Source organism: Lichenostomus cassidix, chromosome Z (genome assembly GCF_008360975.1).
Source record: "Lichenostomus cassidix isolate B80296 chromosome Z, HeHo_3.0, whole genome shotgun sequence".
Taxonomy (NCBI): Eukaryota; Metazoa; Chordata; class Aves; order Passeriformes; family Meliphagidae; genus Lichenostomus; species Lichenostomus cassidix.
Window position 1 is genome coordinate 31,605,178 of NC_139511.1, and position 16,384 is coordinate 31,621,561.

Here is a 16,384-nt window from a genome sequence, read left to right on the forward strand (position 1 = left end):
TCAGCCAGTTCCCAGGAGCTCAGTGTTGTTTCTCTGTCTGGATCTGTGCCATATTAGATCATTACATGGTTTCTAAGGATCAAATCACCAAGACTCCTTCCCTTCCCCCAACCTGCCACATAAAGGGTAAAGGACAGAATAAATTTTTTGTTTATTTGCAATATCATCCATATGGCAAGGATAGATTTGGCCTTGCAGAACATGAGGGAAACATGGAAACTGTGTCATGGTTTAAGACTAGATTGAAATTAAGCACCATGCAGCTGCTCACTCAACTTCCTCCCCTCTTCTCCCTCACTCCAGTGGTATGGGGAGGAGAATCAAAGTAAAACCTGTATGTTAAGAACAGTTTAATAATTAAAGTAAAATACAATAATAATGGTAAATAATAACAATTACAATAAAAAAGAAACAAGTGATACACAATGCAATTGCTGACCACCCACTGACTGAGCCAGACCTCCCGTTCCTGAAACCAGATCGCCCACCTTTCCAGGTAACTCCCCCGAGCTCATACACCGGGCACGACGTCCTGTGGTGTGGAACATCCCCTTGGTCACTTTGGGTCACCTGTCCTGACTGTGCTCCCTCCCAGTTCCGTTTGCAGACCGCCTCCCTGGCAGAGCATGAGACAAGGGAAAAAAGTCTTTGACTTAGGATAAACAAGACTTGGCAGAGTACCGAAACATCAGTGTGTTATCAACACCATTCTCATTCTGAATCCAAAACAGAGCCCTCAGCTACTCAGCTACCGAGGAGAAATTAACTCTGTCCCAGCTGTAACAAGGACACACTGCCTTGTACTACAGAGCATGTGTCACACTAGAATCATCAGCCCCACAAGTCAGTCTGGTATGCTCAAACACACAGGTGAGGAGAGCATACTGTATTTTAGCAGAAGAGAAATGCTCCAGGTGGTCTTTTACCCTGCTGAACAACATATGTGATTCTACAGAGTGTTATTCTTTCTATGGAAACCTTAGTCAGTCTCACAGAAATCTTTCTGGTCTTGACCTCCAAAAGGAGATGCCAAATGCTGTAACTGTATGGTATGCTATCATCAAGGGAAGCATACATTTCAAGCCAAGATACGGTGGCTTTGTGGTTTTGGCTTCCTTAGACCCTGGCATACTCCTGTTGAGTCTCCTGTACAGTTTTCCCGTTTTCATGAGTGTCTTCTTTATCCTGCCAGATGGCTCAGGGGACTGAGACTGCACATCAGAGCAGAGAGAAAGCACTGCACTGCACTCAAAGCCAGTGAGACGTGAGGGGAAGGGAACATTTATTCAATGGTCTTTTTTTTTGTATGGTTTTTGTAGCTTTTTGAAGCACAATCTGCTCCTGAAAAAACAGGAGAAGGACTCCTGGTTAGAGAAGGAACCAGGAGAAGGACTGTTGCAACCACTGTAAGTGCAACAGTTGTGGTTGCACTTACATTCAACAAGCAGCCTTCAGAGTCAGGCAAACATAAGGCACCTTACCCCACTCTCCTCTCCAAAATGAGATAATTATGGTCTGTAACTCTGGCATGTTCATACAGCAGCCTCTGGCTGAGATGCTGCAGTCAAAAACGGAAACAACATTGCTCTGAAGTACTAACAAGATCGCTTCCTCTGCCTAAACAAAACTGCAATGGGTGTCGACAGCCAAGAGCTAGAAATTGATGGGCACATCCACATCCCTCCCCAGCTCTGCCCAGGCAGCAAGCACACATCAGTCACAAATGACAGGTGGAAAGTGAAATGCGGACAAGACCATTTCACCGGAATGGAGTGAGCCTAGCCAGTGTGAACAGATCATTATTGGCTTTGGTCAGAACTGGAAGGTCTCAGCTGGCAGGTCTGTCGGCAGATTTTCTAAACTAAGGAAAACACCATTCATTCCTGCAGCAGAGAACACGAGCCAAAGGTGAAAAAGACTCCAGACAGAAGTATCAAGTGTCCAGCCAGAGTGTGACACCAGAGACAGCCACTTTTGTGGTGCAACACTATGGTAACAGCTACGGTCTGCTGTGCGGTGAGCTGTATCACCAAGCATGGGGGAGTATGGTGTTTTCTTCTCCTGTGGCTGGTTTCCTGGGGCAGCCTGCCACACAAGACTGCTGCACAGCCTGCTGGGCTAATATCAGCCTGGAAGGGCCATCTGAAGGGATGGAAAGCCTTAGGAGAGCAACAGCTGCAAGGTGCCTGGGAGCACAGAGCAAGAAGGGAGGCTTGGTTTTGCATCAAGAGAAAGGGAGCATATTCCTAGCATCACACACTGACGATGTGGGTAGAAAACAGGCTACCAGGGGAAGACTCCCATCCTCTCCTCTCATGTAAATCTTCTTCAATTTCTTGCTCTTCTCCAAAGTCTGACATCAGACCTCCTTTCAAACTTTTCATCTCTCTCTCTTCCCTCCCTAAAAATCAGCCTCAACATGCATCCTCTAAATGTCCGCCGTCTCCTGTACTACCTCACTTCCTCACAACCAAACTCCACCTCTTGCTCCTCATGGCCCTGGCTTCCTAGAGCACTCAAACCCATACCCCAACACTGGAGCTCTCAGTCCCCCTACTCTCCTGCTCTGTAGCGTTGCTGCCCTATTGGTGAAGAGTCCCAGCCCCACTGCCATATATCCCAGCACTCATACTGACTATCTCCTGAGCAATCATTTATCTTATTAATATTGCCCTTTCGCCAGCTAATGATTAATTACTACCCTGCCCATGGCCAGGAGCCAACACTTCATCAATGAGACAGGGGCACAGACTTGACACTTCATGTAACTTGAAGCAGCAGGAAAAATGTAAGAAGTTCCTACCCACCCCACTCTCATTTCTTCCTACCATTTGGCAGTTGTGCCAAATGCCACGTTTAACCACGTTCACCCTTTGCAGACAGAATGCTCTAGTGAAGGAGCATCATTTTGCATTTGAACTTTATTTTTCTACCTTTTTTCCCCTCAAAAAAATTAATTAATTAATTAATTTTTATTAATTTAATCAAATTAATTTTTATCACCTTTGCTCCCCCTGCTCTTTACCTCAACCTTACTCTTCCATCAGCAGCTGGGTAAAACCGCTCTCACCTGCTTCATTCGCAGACATCTTCCTCTGCAGCCTAGATGCCTGCACTAAAAGCCAAAGTAGCTGCTATACAGCATCTATCTCTTTTTTCCCCCTACTTCCAGAAAATCATCACCAGCAATGCAGAAGGCATGACGTAGACTATGCAATACTCTAGCATGGTGATTCAATTTCCTCCAAAGCAGGTCTTATCTGAACAACCAAGGGTGTTGCTGGGCCTTGCCTGTCATTTATCAGTCCCTACCACTCACCATCACCATGCGGATCCAGCACCTACAGGTGGAACAGATGTGCTGCTCCTGACTTCCTCAAATCCAAAAATCATTATTTATTTTGTTTTCAAAAGCTTGATTTTTTTCATCCACTGTCATATTGACTTCTTACAGTTCCATCAAGACAGCTTTACAATTCCCTAATTATCTCAAGATCAAATCCAATTCGAAATTCAGCCCAAGGGAAAAAACTGCTCAGTTCCACAAGTGTGTGTTCCAATCCTTCACAATTCTTTTCCATTTATATGTATTTTAATTAGAATGCCAGATTTTTGATAGCTGGTGCAGAAGCAACATGCTGATTTCTTCCCTTTCCTTGATGCCAGAAATACTCTCTTCTGGCTTGAAGAGCTTGCTGGATTCCTGTTTTCTGATAAGGCAGACAAAGAAGAGGTATGTACAGTGATGAAGTGATAACTATCTGAGACAGTTGTGGGGGATACAAACTTTGTTCATAGCCTGCTGGAATTGTTGTAAAGCTATCACTGCCCACCTGAGCCTTTGGAGTCTCTCTTGGTTCTTCCCAAACTTTGGATTTTCAATGGCTGTCTTAAAAGTAAATTTTTAGTATGATTCCAATCCTACTGAGCACTTTCAGCCTTCACTGCTTTAAGTACTAGAGGGAAACAGTCAGCTGTGCTCAGGAGAAGGCTGTTGTGCAAGTGTTTTCAAGCGCAGGACAAGCAATTCTTAATTATAGTTCTTCATACCAGTAGACTTGTCTGAAGTCCAGGGTGCACACTCATGAATTAATCCTCCTACACCACTTGTCAAAAATGCAAGCCCTAGCAATCTGACTTCTCAGATGAAACAACTGAGGTAGAGAAGTTAAATGACCTGATCAAACGACAGCTGCGAGTCTTACATTCAATATGAAAAGGCTACTCTTTGCATGGCAATAAACCAAATCTCTCTCAGCCAGGCACCTCTCAGTCCCTAGTAAATACATTAGTCCCATTGCAGGCAGACACATACATGAAGTTAGACAGACACACCACAATACTTTATAAAACCAAGACCCAAAGATCTCAGATTCACATTCACATTTTTAGCTGGTCAAGAACTACGAAGAAGTGCATCTACTACATCTGAAGTGGCCACAAAATAGCCAGCCAGCCCAGCTGCCTCAGGAGTGAGCTTTGTGGAGTGAGACATCAAGGAGAGCCTGAATTTCTCCAGGTTGCCTGAGCTTGAGCTGTTGCAACTGGGTGGGAAAAGAAGAGAATGATATTCCTGAGGCACTCAGGTTTTTCTCTCCATCCCCCTGCTTGAATGGGGAAAACCTTTCAATCAGTGAGCTCAGATCAATAAACTTGACTCACATCTTGGATTTGAGTTTGAGGGAATTTTCTGAGTTGGATGGAAGATGTTTGCCTCTCTTTGCAAGTTAGTATTTGTAAATGTGTTTGTGGCTCCCTTGATAGCAATAGACAGTTTTCTGTAGGTAAAATATAAAGGCTCAGCTTTTCCAAAGAATTCATGCAGTTCTTTAGACATACCTATGAAAGGCAAACAGATTTGTACTGGATGTTAGCAAAAGCCAAGAGTACAATGGAAAACCCTCCTACTTCACAATATGGGAATGTGATTACTGCTAAAATAACTTGCTTAAATTATGGACTTGCTTAAATAATGGCTTTAATCTCTAAAGAAAACAAATACTGCAGGCTTATGATGACACAAAACTACCATATCATCTGGTGGCATGACGGGAATCCTTTTTGCATTTCCTGCATTCTCCCTGCATTTCCTGTAGGGAATGCATTTTTTGAATGGAACGTGTACATCACAATGGTAATCTTTGTACTGAGGCTATGGACCACAAGCCAAACAGCTGCACTTGATGCAGCCTGAGAATTTGCAAGTACCTCACCAAGGTTCTCTTCTGGATATGAAACATTCAAATACATGGAAAGACTCATTGTACTATGTGCACTGAGGTAACCTGGCAAAAAGAGATTGTCAAATGTCTTTTATACTCTTTAGGAACCTATGTTTGAAATTAATAAAGCCAGATCTCTGGGATCTAAGGAATACTTTACAAGACTTGGCAGGGGTTGGACATAAATTCCAACATTTTAATCTGGCTAAAGTATGTGGCTGCAGATCTAGTAGAGGAAGGTAGTGGAAGTGAACAGAGAGACAAAATCTGTCTTAACCGCCACCACAATCATGGGTTTTCCTATAGATCAGAGCCCATAGAAGATCTGGCAGATTGTAGTTTGCACCACAAAACGCTGCTACAACTAATGGATCTCGAGCCACCAAGATCTTCTCTAAGACAAGGCAAATCACCAGTCAAAAACGCCCTTTATGGACTGGAATCATCCTTAGGGTGTGGTACTGTGTAATTCAAATGAGAGTGCCCTGATAGTCTGTACAACTGTGGGGAAAACTCATATGCATGGAGTGAACTGGAGGATGTAAGGCATCCTGAAGATGAACACAGTGGAAGGCTGTCAAAGACTAGAGCACATTGCAGTAAATAAGGCACAGTAGAGACCACCCAAAACTTTTACTGTAAGTACTGTGTACCTCATGGGAGAGACCAAAATGTGAGGAATACTTTCTACCATTGCTCCTTACTCAAAAAGTTCACAGTTCAAGCTAAGTGACTTTTTTTGGAAGTCAACTTTTAAGGTGTCAATGAAACACATGACAAGGAGGCTAATGAAAGTGCCCTGGAAGGAAATGCTTTGTATTAAGGTTCTGTGGTTCCCCTCTTGCCATATCCTGAGACCCACTGCCTTAGCTTCTCCCTCTAGTCCCAAAAGAAGGCAACATCACAGATGGGACCAACCCCAGTCTTTCTGTACTCAGTCCTGCCTTTCAGCCACAAGGGTCTCTTCATCTCCTCTTCCCACAGTCTGCTGAAGCAGTACTGAGAGCAGAGAGCAGTGCTGACCATTGCTGATCACCACAATCAAATCAGCCTGGACAGGGAATTTATATTCATCAAAGATATAAACACAAATATAAATACTATAAATATTAAAATATAAACATATTCATATAGTGTGTGTTCCCCCAAGTGTGTGTTCCTCCAAGAAGTCTGCTGGATTTGTCCCCCATAGTTTTTGAGATGCAGGCTTTCTCTTGAGTGTCTAACGTGACCAACACACAGGTAGCAATGATTTGATTAAACAGTTCTTGTTTTAGCTGGGTTTTCTAAGAAAACAAAAGCTTTTGGGGTTATGCTGCTTGTTATCTGTTTGTTCATCTGTCTGCTTCCCATAGCCTCTTTTGAACTGGCTGGCTACTTTCAAACAAAAGTAGGACAGAGGTCTCAGGGAAAATTAAGTTAATGGAAATCAGCACTTTATTTATTCTTGTTCCAAGGCAAAGACAGGGAGAAGTACATCTCTTTGGGCAGAAGTCAGCACTGGGCTAGGCATCTTTTTTTCCCTGACAGAGATACTCACCAGGACACGAATGGGATATGGGAAATACTGATACGAGTGCATGAGTTATGCCCAAAAGAGTGAATCTGTAGGAAGAGAGACTTCACAAAATGTTCTACTCTTTGTAACCACTGGCAGAAGTTCCTTGTGATTCATGTGCCCTGCCAGCAGGCAAACAAGGCCACAGTTTGGTGATTCAACACTAATAACACAAGTGATACCTTTCAAAATCTGCCAGCTCTAGCTAGAGGATTCCTTCATTCTCTTTGCTAGCAGAAGGAAGAGCTCCGGGTTACCAAAGCACAGCTCTTTGGTGAACACCTGGGTTGCTGCCCCAACATCACAGACAGAGAAGGAATAATGAAAAGATCAGCAGAGCTGAGTTATGGCACGGCATTCACCCTTGTTTATCCTTCCCTGAGTCTGCATTGATCCCAGCAAGAAATTCTTCATGACATATATGGGGCAGAGCTGCTTTGCAATGCTTAGTCTGGAGGCATCCCTGATTGTTTTGGTAGTCACTCAAAATGTAGAAGGCTCAGTGAAAAAGAACTGGCTCTTGGCAGTAGCTGCCTCTTATCAAACTACTGTAAAAATCATCAGGTATAAATACAAGTTACTTTCCCACAGATATTGACATTTTCGTAGAGAAGATGTATTGGGAGAACATGGAAAGTCAAGTAGTTCAAAAATGTCACAACCTTTATTCAGGAAAGAAAAGGCTGCAAGCCATTAAGCATTACAGAATCTGAGGGTGATTAGCAGGGATGGTAATACGTGAGTACTTAGCATTTGGTCAAAGTGTCAACCAAGGTTTTACAAAATCATATTTTTGCCCCCACCATGTCAAATAATGCCTCAAAGCAGGGGGTAGAGGGCTGAAACATCCCTGCTAGGTGCAGACTGAGGGAACTGTTCTCTTGCATGCTGCATGGGCTGTGTATGTCTCATGGACTGCTACTCTGTAGTCCGTATTTCACAGGATGAAGATGCTAATCTAGCCCATATCAGCTGTGTGAATGCATGAATGCCATTTTAACCATCCCTATTATTTTTGGGCCTGGATATCCTTCTTTCTCCCATGTAATCTTTTCAAATGTGTCACTGTCTTAACAAGTGGAAAACATCTAATCTAAATTTCCCTTCCTGTAATTTCAGCCAGCTGCATTTATCTTATCCAGTGGAGAGAAAAGATTACACATTTCTCTCCTGAAGCACTCCTGTAATTACATGAACAAGGATCGTATGACCCCCAAGTTACCTCTTCTCTAAATTGAAACAATCCTGGCTTTTGTTCAGCATTCCCTGTCAGCATTCCCTGTAAGTCCTGATGCTTGTGTAGCTTTTTTGTATTGAGACAGGCCTAGCAGCCAGATAAAGCAAAAATGCAACACTCTACCTTCTCATTAGACCTGAGCAGTGATTACTGAAGCTACCTCTCACCAAGTGTGAAGAAAATGTTTTTGGGTTGTAAACTAAATTTCTGGGACATGGAGCTAGAAATACCTAGATGCAAACTCAAGTTCTGCTGTGGCCAGTCCGTCTGATCCTGGGCAAATTGAATCCCAGTTCACAGCTCCTTCACTTGACAGACCTAGAAATAACAAATTGCTTTACTTAGCAAAGGATGGCCAAAGTAACATAAAGCTGGAGATTGTGCAGATGTTATAACTTCTGGTGGAAGAGCTCACTTTTATGACATTCTTCCATGTGGACAGGTGTCCTCTCCTAGAAGTTATTTTAAATTTTTTCTGCAATATTCCAGGTGTTTTTAAAATTCAGAGATCTTCAAGAGGACTACATCAAACTGTTGGGATATCAGTAGCTTCCAAGAAAACATGAGGAAGTTCAGGACTTCAGAATACTAGGAACCCCCTGGGTAAGTATTGATATTTGAAGCTCTCCAAGTGAATGATTAAACCAATTTGCCTAATGCTGCTGTGACCCATGAGTTTCCCAATATCAAGCCATCCAAGCCTGCTGGGAGGATTCTCTCTATAGTAGGTGTATACCTTCCTACAAGTTCCTCCTTCCTACAAGTTGATTACAAGTAACAGAATCTTTTCCAGGGTAGGCTGATTTTTTATTTTTGTTTCACTATAGGAGAGATCTACATGGAACCACTCAAACATTTATTGATAAGACTTTTTCTCCAGACTGGAACTTCCATAAAATCACCTTCCCTTAGTTGTGCTAGCTGAGAGACTCTATATCAAAGCTTCATTCACATTTCCTAACTTAAAACAAGAAGGATTATATTTGTTCTGGTTTTAATACATATAATTCTAAGAGAGACCTCTCTGCAGAAATATTCACAAAGAGCACACTTTCACCACATTTTCTGCTCTGAAATAGTGTGGGCATATTAAAAGACACGAACTTGATTTTACTCTTTATTGAAAAAATGTGTCTCATGTAGGTAGATGTGAGCAAGCAAAAAAGAAGGCTGTATTTTTTTGTAAAAGGGAGTGGGCACCAATGTGAGTTAACAATCCCCAGGTAAGCCAAGCCCACTTAGAAACATTCTTCACATTGCACGTCCACTCAATTCATATCCGTCATATGTGTGATAGCAGGAGTGCTGAGGTGTAATCTCACAGCTCCTCTGCCTAGTACCACTCTAGGGATTGCTTTGAGGAGCATGGTGGCAGAACTTGTCTGTTCTGCTCCTGGTCTCCATCCTCTTAGCCCATCGGTTTATTTAACTGAGCTATACCCGGCTCAGCATGTTTAACCTGTGTTAACCATAGCTCACTCACAGGTAGATGAAGTAGTTCAGCCTTAAGCTGTGCCCATTGCCCAAGGATTCAGATCAGAAGGACAGAGACAGGGCTGGCACCTTGCTGGAAAAATGCTGAGGTAGCTGACAAGTACCACTGCAAATTTGCCCCGTGTGATTAGCATCATAGATCATTACCCTTGAATATCAGCAGTGCCTCCTGAATTTTGGCATGAGACATTTTATAACAGGGGACCTCTCATCTTGCAATAGCAAGAAAAGCAAGTTTTTTAAAGCTTGAGGGAAGAGCAACCAAGGCAGAAACAGACTCTTATTATCAGTGCTCATTTCAGTGCAACTTCAGGCAAAGGAAGTTCTGAAAGAGGTTATTTAGAGTGAGTGGAAGAAGGAATAACTCTTCCAGGCAAGTGGGACAAGGCTGTTTTTCTACAAGTAAAAGATGTTTATCTAAGAAATGCATAAATAATTAGGAAAGGTGAGCTTCTGGAGTTATTAAGCCTTGCTTAGAAATCTCACTCACTTATTTTCATTTTTGAAAAACGTTCTGGGAATTTAGCCTGAACTCTGGACCTGAATGAGGGCAGAGAAGCTTGCTCAAAACAACACAGCAACATGGCTTGCTGCCTCTAACTCCAAGGAGGCCAAGTGTAGCTATCAGGGAGTTCCTTTCATTAACATAGCCACTGCGACTTTTGCTGCAGGATGCGTGGGTCAGTGTCATAAGTAGTATTACTGGTATTACAGTGGGTTACAGATGAACAGATAAAGAACAAAATGCCTAGAAATTAAATGCCTACTCTGTGCCAGCATTGGTGGATCTCCACCCAGGTTGATGAGTCCCACAGTAAATCAGCAGTACTCTCCTTAGACTTGGGGCACTGCAAGGGTCTGGCACCCCCACCCCCCCACTTGTTTTGCCTGCAATGGACTATGTTTTTTCTCCACGTATGGGCTGGGCCTTGCATAAAACTGCAAGATAAGAAGGTGCTTTCTCCAGTCAGCTGTCTTACACTGGACTCCCTCTTCCTTTATAAAAATCTGATTCAATGGATATTTTTGCTTGTCTCCTCCATCGCAAAAGGCCTCATGTCCCGGGTTAATGATAAGACTCTCTCCTCCGAGAGCGAAGGGCCCCGACACCCCCTCCCCCACCCACAACAGAACCTCTCAGATGAAAGTGAAGAAAAAACTATTTATTTAACAAAACCACGCAGAGTGCCCTACAAGGCACAGGGGAAGGGGAAAAACAAGGTGAAAGGCAGTTATTCAACCTGAATAAAAAGTCCTTTTCTCAGACGCAGTCCCTCTCCTCCTCGCCCCCCACCCGGGGCCGGGTGGAGCTCCCTGGAGAGCTCTGCTGTCCTCTGGCCCTCCTGGGTCTCCGGGTGGCAAAGCAGATCGAAGAGAAGGGGTCCAAACGAGGAAAAAAGAAGAAGAATGGAAAAAACGGGAACAGAGCTCACTCCGACCCCCGTCCAGCATGCAGTCTCTGCCGAGCGACGAATCCTCCCCCGGAGCGAGGCTTGGGGAAAATGTTTTCAAAAAAACCCGCGTTTCTCTCTGCGGCTGGGTGCAGTTAAAGAGACAGGACCACACATTTTTTTTCTTTCTTGGGCATATAAGCCAACGATAGGGGATAAAGGATTATCATATCATCAATCCAAGACACCTCAGGAAGATTAGGATGTTAGGAGGCACAATATTGTTCCTCAGCTGAAACCACACAGTATTTCTCCAAGTTAAAGATGGCCAGGTTTCTGTGTAGAAGACAGAAAAGACCTGCCCAAGGAATGTTGGGGTGGCCCTGAAATAATGATCTCCACTACCTGGCTTTACCTGCTTTCATACAAGAGATGTTAGAGGCTGACATAAAGCAGTATTTAGATCCCATCTTACATTCACTTCTCTTCAAGAAAACGTGGGTTCAGAATGTTATCCAGGTGTAGAGAGACAAATTACTTGTTGGTAGAACTGCCTTGTTAAGGTTTAAAGCTTGACAAACTTCAGTGATCTCAGAGCTAGTGGGAGGTTTACAAAGCTTGAAAAGAAGGATGTACTGCTGATAATGGACAAAAACAAAGCAGAATTTATGTGCCACAAGGACTTTTGGCAGAAATCCTAAGATAAGGAAGAAACTAATAAAGCAAACACAGCAACTGTGCTGAGATCAGCTACAACTGGGTAAAAAGTAATTCTGGCAGAGTGAGACTGAGTCCACCAACTCACAGCCCTCCAACTAAAGAAACCCAGTAACTCAAAAGAAGAGAAAATCTGTGCATGTGGGCTAATTATCATGACAAGCAAGAGAATAATTTAACTAGTAGAAGATACAATATTAATTAATAAGAGAACTTTGTAACATGTAGCCAGTGAACTGTAATTTCTTTGTTTGCTAAAATGCACAAATGGTGTAAAATGTTTATGATCCGGAAGCCAGCCTTTTGTGGGTTACCACCTAGCTCCCTATTTTGCACAAAATAGAATAAAAAAACCAAAAATACCTTGTGTCAGTGTGTAAATTGGTGCTGCATTCGAGACAAGAATACAAGTGCAACTTTGGCTAAATCCTAGAGAAAATCTGCCTCTCCACTTCCAGAGGACAGCTTATCACACATATAAAAGAGAGCAAATAAGGGAAGCCTATGGGGAGTTTTAACTAAGGAGAGACTATCTGGGTGATTTATCAGCATCCTTTCAGGTCTTAATTTTATTAGGAAAAATGTTAATTGAGCTAGTTAGTACCTGTGAAATTAAAAGTCAATCCAGCTAGGTCTTCGGCATGTAAACCTCCATCTCGTGTTGAATCCTTTCAGTGCTCTTTGTAGCAAGGACCTCCCAGTTCTCCGCTGCACCATGCTTTAAATATCTACGGTGTCAGAAGCTGCCTTATGTCACCCCATCTGTGGAGATATGCAAGCAGAGCATTCAGTTTTTGCCCAATTAACTAAAAATGGATTGACTAAAAGGAATATTTCACTTTCAGCTTTTAAAAATATCATTAACAAAGCCCAAGTAGATATTCTGAGAGGAACAACTGCAATTACAGTGGTCAAGTAATAAGCATAAGCAATTAAGACAGTTTTTAAATACTGTAATATTTTTGGCCTTTTTTGACAGGAAAGAACTTTTTAGTATGTATAATTCAGAAGTTTTGAATAAAACCATTTGTACAAAAACAACTGGAGAATTTCAGTGTGTGTGTATTGTCTTTTAACATGTCCCTTCTTCTGGAATCATAAAACTTTTACAGATTTCTTAGGAAAAATAAAAGAAAGGAAAAATCCATTAACGAAGTGTGTAAGAAACAGGACTTGTAAAAAAAGAACAGGCAGCACAAATGAATGTTTTCCTTTGAATGTAATTCAAATGGACATAATGGCCTGCTACCAGGTTTGTGCTACAGCTACTTGAAAGATGAGCACAGAGCATTTTGATACAGTAGAATTTATCTCCTCGAAGATTTGATATAAGTATTGACACTAAGTGTCATGATGACAAACATCAGACTTAAGTGTTTAAAAAAGCACAAGCAGTATGAAGCAGTTCTCTAATCCCCTTACACATAGCCGTAAGTGTCTGCTCTGCTCTTTTACTTCCTCCTGTGCAACTCTGGAAGACAACAGTCTCTCAGCCAGGCCAAGACAGCTGATGGGCTCCATGCTGGTGTGGTCAGGGGATGTGCCAAAACTCAACACATATTGGGGTGTGGAGTGGATAAATCCAGAGGGAACAACACAGATCTGCTTCTCAGAGAGATAAAGTGCTGTGTTGTTCTCCCACTGCCTTCTCTGGCCAGGCAAAAACATGGAACCAATTTTCTCTATGCTCATTCACTGCCTGGTAGGGCACCTGCACATGACTCTGGTTCAACCACGTCCCCAGGGCCTAGGTACAAAGGACACTAACGTGACTCCTACCACTGTTAAACAAAGATGACATTGGTTCTTGTAGGCATTCTAATCAGTTCTACACAATAAATATTTATACACAATACAGATTGTTTTAATGAGGTGAGGAATGCATACTGGCTAGGAAAAACAGGGAAGAAAATACCAAGTTTGCTAAGTTGTTATCCAGATTTTCATATGGAACAGTTGAGAGAATGAAAACCAGAGGATATTTACATGTTCTGGCCTACTGGGAACATACCAAGAGGCTGCATTACATTCAGGAATGCTGCTTTGTGTGCATAGCAGGAAACTACTTGTTGCTTGCTCACTCAGCAGCAGATTGAGAGAGAGGAAGGGAAGCACTCAGTATGAGAGATTTGTGAAAACCTAATAGTGGAACACACTAAACACACTAAACACACTAAACAACCTTGTTGCACACCTTTCTCAAGCCTATAAACAGCATAGCACTATGTAAAGGGAACCCTACTGCCACTGAAAGAAAATGTATGGCGAGTTCTATGTACACCCTTCTGTACTTTTGAAAGCTGCCTTTCTGAGAAAGGAATTTAAGCTGAAAGGTTTATGGAGAAACAGAAGGAAATATCCTTGATTTATTATTCATACAATAGGAAACTGGAAGTTGTGATTTGCAAATGGGAACATCCCTCTAGCTAAGGAACAGGTACTGTGCATTCTCCTTTTCCAAAACTCTGAGTTACTTTCTCTGTGTTTAAGCAAACATCACAAAGGAAGTTTAACCTGCTTTTGGAAGTATTAAATCTTTTGGTACAGATGGTTACCTTTCTTCCATTACCACCCTCTCACATGGAGTATAAAGCAAATAAAAAACCACAACCCAGTCCTTCCCCACATTCACAAGACACATACAGATGAGATTAAAAGTGTTTCCTATACCATGGGAAAATGAGAATGGATGAAAATGTTTCATGCAAGGAGCACAACGTGTGCAAATCACCATCTTATATTTTGCCTCCATGCATCTTTGCCTTCCAACAGTAAGAACAATTTTTAATAAGCCTCTTGTATTTGGGCAGCTCTGCCAGTCACAGAAACATAAATTGAACATTGCATTTGATTCACAAATTCAGTACCAAAAGAAAAACTTCCCATCAAAAACCAGGTACTATTCAGTGTTAGTTTTTCCACAAGATCAACACTGTCATTCCCAGATGTTCAGTACCATCTGTGAGCTGTCTATGAAGCACAGCTCCTGTTCACCGTTCTGTGTATTGGTAGACAGACTTTCTAGTGGCAGTCAGGAGTTGGAGGTACAATCATCTCTCTTCACCACTGTCTCTGCCACATCCACACAGAAAAACAGAGATACCCCTGGCCTTCTAGAAGAATATGAATGAGAAAATATCAGGAAGTATAGTGAACCCAAATTCCAGGCAAGATTGCAGAGCTGAAAGAACAGTCTTCTCAACAAATTTTATCTTAGTCACTTCCTCTACTGCAGTTTTCTGAAATTTACTCACTGTGTAAAATCATTTGCTGACTTGTTTCAGGGAATCATTTCAGGCCGACACTGAATTCCAATGCAGTTTTGTACATTTTAACTCTGCACTGTTCTGAACTCTTATGCTCAATTATGCAAATCATGTTCACTTTTGTATTCCCTGACCACACAAAAATGAATATAAAATCAAAAGCTTCTTCTTGACTATTCCAGTTAGCAAGAACAAGATGTTTTTATGACTACTCACTTCAAATCCTGGCTTGTGTGGACTTTACTCATAAGAAGGCAAACATAGAAAATATTCAAACAATAAAAATAAAATCTCTTTAAAATGTGAAGGAATATGGTTATGAAGAGCATTACTTCAAGCATATAATGAGATAAACAATGGAGTAGTTTAAATATTTTGGAATTTGCCATCTCATTCCTTCCTTTCAGCTGAAACACGATTTGTTCATAAGTGAAAAAACCTCCATTTTAAACTAATTTGAAACTAGCAGCAACTGTGTCAGTAACCACACTTCATGTTATTCTGTGATTATGTGATTCTGCTGTAGAAATTCTGAGACTTATTTCGTGTCATACTGCAAAAAAACTGTAACAAATGTAACCATTTGCAAAATAACATATAACATATAGACAATGTAGATGCTTCATTCTTTCCACAACACTCTTTTAATATGTTTGTTAGAACAACTTTTTTCTATCTATTGTAATTTAGACAATATTTCTGACTGAATTTGTCTTTAAAAAAAAATTTGTTTATTGGGCAAAAAACCATGAAAGCTCCATAGGCATGAATTCACAATTGCTCTTGTCCCATTTCATTCCATGCAGAGACCCTCAAAATCAATGGAATGATTTTGCAGAGGAAGGAATGTGCTGCCCCTCTTAAGAGGAATCATAAAAGATACCTTGTTAGTTTAGGTAGTCCTCCATAAAGCATCCTTTGCTAGGAGCTGATTTCACAGGTAAACAGTTAATCACAGGAAAAACTCTAGATTGCACTGATACCAGAGGAAATTTTATCTTTATGTCCATCTTAGTCAATATTTGACCCTGTGAAGATATAGTCTTGGCCATCACAAAATCCTGTCCCGTGGTAACTGTGTGGTTGGAAGAAGTATGCAGTTGGGCTCAAAGCTATAATGGGGTGAGAGTTCTTGGTGCTGTACACCACTGGCATCTCTGAATTTGCCCAAAAGAATTCTACAGAAGAATGCCATAAAAAGACTTTCTTTTGGAGGAGAACTGCAGATGAAAGATTTGTAATCTGCAGAATTTGAAATTTGATTCTGCAAAGGAGGATCCGTGTTAGCAGTTTGATCAATTTGAAGTTTGAACCTGGGGTGTGGGTGATTTACTTGGTGATTTGGCCCATGGCAGCATGTGAGGAACAAGATTCCAGGTATCGTCAGCGAGTTAGGGTACTTTCTATTGTATTCGGGTGCATGGGCAGAGACACAGATACATTTCAGGCGCTGATGCCTGGTAATTTAAACGAAGTCAAAGACTTTTTTTTCCCTTGTC

The 16,384-nt window shown here is 41.8% G+C and overlaps 1 long non-coding RNA gene across 2 annotated transcripts in view; it reads left to right on the forward strand.

Moving 5' to 3' along the window:
- LOC146424654 (uncharacterized) overlaps positions 1–10,266 on the forward strand; it is a 37,911-nt gene extending 27,645 nt beyond the window's left edge. The window contains exons 3-4 of one of the 2 annotated variants that reach the window (XR_014846741.1): positions 8,507–8,620; positions 8,845–10,266. This is a non-coding gene — a long non-coding RNA (uncharacterized LOC146424654). Of the gene's footprint in view, positions 1–8,506 lie in introns of both variants that reach the window. The other variant, XR_014846740.1, reaches the window with a different exon arrangement.
- Positions 10,267–16,384: the final 6,118 nt, after the last annotated feature.